Below are 2970 nucleotides of genomic sequence, written 5' to 3'. Positions count from 1 at the left end.
AGGGTTCCAAACGCGTCCTGGTCTAAGAAGAAGCCCACAACAAACTTAGCCGGGTGTTTTTTTTTTGTTATCACCGTCTCACAATGTCATTTTAAATTATTAGAAGAGCAACCTGGTTAGAGCAATAATTTACACCCAAGCTTTTTTATCGATTACGTAGTCCTTTATACTATAATAGGACTTTTCTATAAGCTTACGTTTAATACAAACTTTGAACTTTTTAAGAGACATCTCCAAGATGTCAATTGGTAGTTTATTGTAGGATTGGTTATCTTAAAAGAAAAACCCATTCTTTACATACTTAGGTAGGTAATACAAACGCTTACGTACGCTTTGATCTTTCAAACTATGATTTTTAATGCAGTTTTTAGCAATAGATAGATTCGAGAGGAAGGTTTTTATGTAAAGGAATTCAATGATTTGTAGGTAATAAGTAGTAAACCTTACGAGATTACTTACCTGACTTGTTAGTTATTAAATTCACTCGCCCCATATAAGTATTTACATTGCAACCGTGCGCGGATCGTAATAATTCCTAAGAATTGGTTCCAACCTGAGGATTGAACCCTTATTAATATCCTTGGTACAAGATTGTTAATCGTATAGTCGCTTACAAGCGTTAAATAGCTGGTACCTCAGGGCAAGATCGGGAATGGGTAAAAATCAAACAAGCACGCTATATCGGAGTCAATTTATTTATTAATACGCTTATTAAATAATAATATTTGCATCAAAATACTGCAATAACGACTAAAAGTACCAAGAAAGCTAAATTACGTACCACTAAAACATTAACCTACCACCTGACACGTTGATGTTTATTCATAGAATTTTGACGTTACGGTACATACAAAAAAATGTGTTTGTTTGGTTGTCTCTTCACGCTAGTATTTTGGCAAAGAGTTAGTTGAAAGGTCAAGAAATAAGAGAATGGTTTTTTTCCCTGAAAACTTTTGTAATATAACTCGCGCGATATTCTTAGCTATTTTAAATACACCTGAATAATAAAAGATAATCCGAATAAACAGGAAACTTGAGTATTTATGAATAAACATCACGCAGGGTGATTACGTATCTTGCGACAGGCGTAAATCTTGCGATCACTGCTGTCAAACGTCACTTTTCTATACAATAAATAGACAAAAGTGACGTTTGACAGCAGTGATTGCAAGATTTAATTACGCCTGTCGCAAGATACGTATTCACCCTGCCGGACGTTGCTCCGAAACTTAGGTATACCTTGAGAGGTCCTTACAGTATATGTATAAATATAAAATACAAAACAATATCTCAATACATTCATCTGTTACAATACAATTAGTCGAAATGCATCCGTGAGTATGTTACAGGCATGATTTAAGAATGCATACGATTTTATCTGTAGATTCATACAATTATATCAACATGGGTCAAAAAACTATATATTTTTCGGATTTAATCATTTTGTGTTAGAAATCAATAATAAGAAAACAATATTTATTTATTATAACTAAAGTGAGGGCGAGACGAGACAAAGTTTTTTTTTATTTTTAATAACTAGGCATCCTGATATTTGTGGGCCGGAAAAACAGAAGGTTTCTACGTGTGAATTAAAAAAGAACACACAAAAACAGTAAAACATTACAAATAAACATTATTTCCGTAATTGGTAATTTAAAAAAAAAAAAAATTTAACCCTGCCAGTATTACATTTTTCCCCAAATCGACCATAGAACAACCTAATAGCATAATCACAGTTTAGAAATCATACAGTTGTGTCTTGGAAATGATTTAATGTCATGACTAAGTTTCCTAACTGTAGGACTAATATACTATGGCAGTCGTAGCAGCCAATATCAGGCTCGGATTTTCTTCAAGGAAAGCGTAACCAACCACGAGACGTTCAATTTCATTCATCTCCTCGTATAAGCACTGTCATGTTTAAATTTTGCAGCGCAATTTTCAGTTAAGTATTTCAATGACAAAGAATAAGGCTACACTTTTTAAGCCTAAGTTTTTGTTTGAACGAAATGTGTTGAGTTGACGTTATTCAGTCATGATTATGTATTATAGAATAGCAGTTTTAAAAAATGTATTTTATAAACAACAATTGTTTCTAAAATACATTTTTTTTTAAAATTTTATCTCTAGTTCTTCACAAGAGTTCACTTGAACCAATTAACCTTAAACATAATACAATACATCTATAAACAAACAAAATGCTCTCAAATTCTGAATCTAATTAAATATGCATAGATTTTCCATGACACTAAAATCTTAACTATCCATGAAATGTGTTTGTGACGTCAAATTTAACACATTTACACAATATTTGTTAAATACTTTTTATAAATCGCATATCATAACTTAAACTTTATTTCGTCTCACTTGACAGTAGAAAGCCGACATTAAAATATTGCAAACGTCACAAACGAAATACACTTGAAACGTGGTTTTAATTTCACTATCATAAAGCGTCTAAGCGTTTTAGGATTACTATGAGTTTTGTAAACGCTTATTCACTTAATACTTGCATATATTTATCATCTATATTTTAATAGGCCACTTTTGACTTTTCACTCATGCACAGACCACTTAACTTTGTACGGACGGTCGCTTAATCTATATAAGAACGCAAACATCAAAATTTGAAGTAAAATGTTTATTTAAATACAAATAGGTAATATGAAAAGAGGGGAAAAACTGGTATACTTTAAAAGCCACTGTGCTATATAATATATGTGTAGGCACAAAAATGCATACATTGTCGTTAAGGAGGGTAAAGTCAAATGAATATACACACATAATTTCCGAAACAACACGCTTTTAACAGAAATATGCGGTTAAACCAAAAGCGATACCACTTTAAAATAACTTATCAAGTTATTACTTAACATTCAACACCATTTTTAAATCTCAACTTTTAACTTCTAGGAACAGGCCTCATCTCTCATTGGATGTATTGAATATTAAATAAACCTTATGGAAATT

General features: G+C 31.6%; 1 long non-coding RNA gene across 1 annotated transcript; it reads right to left on the bottom strand.

Moving 5' to 3' along the window:
* Positions 1-676: 676 nt before the first annotated feature.
* LOC120634226 lies at positions 677-2531 on the bottom strand. Its single transcript, XR_005659237.1, has 2 exons — positions 1207-2531; positions 677-1075 (listed from the first exon to the last, which is right to left on the bottom strand). It is a non-coding gene; the product is annotated as an uncharacterized LOC120634226 (long non-coding RNA).
* Between the last annotated feature and the right edge of the window lie 439 nt (positions 2532-2970).

The sequence above is a fragment of the Pararge aegeria genome, chromosome 23, assembly GCF_905163445.1.
Source record: "Pararge aegeria chromosome 23, ilParAegt1.1, whole genome shotgun sequence".
In the NCBI taxonomy this organism is placed as follows: Eukaryota; Metazoa; Arthropoda; class Insecta; order Lepidoptera; family Nymphalidae; genus Pararge; species Pararge aegeria.
This window is presented reverse-complemented; position numbering and strand designations above follow the sequence as displayed.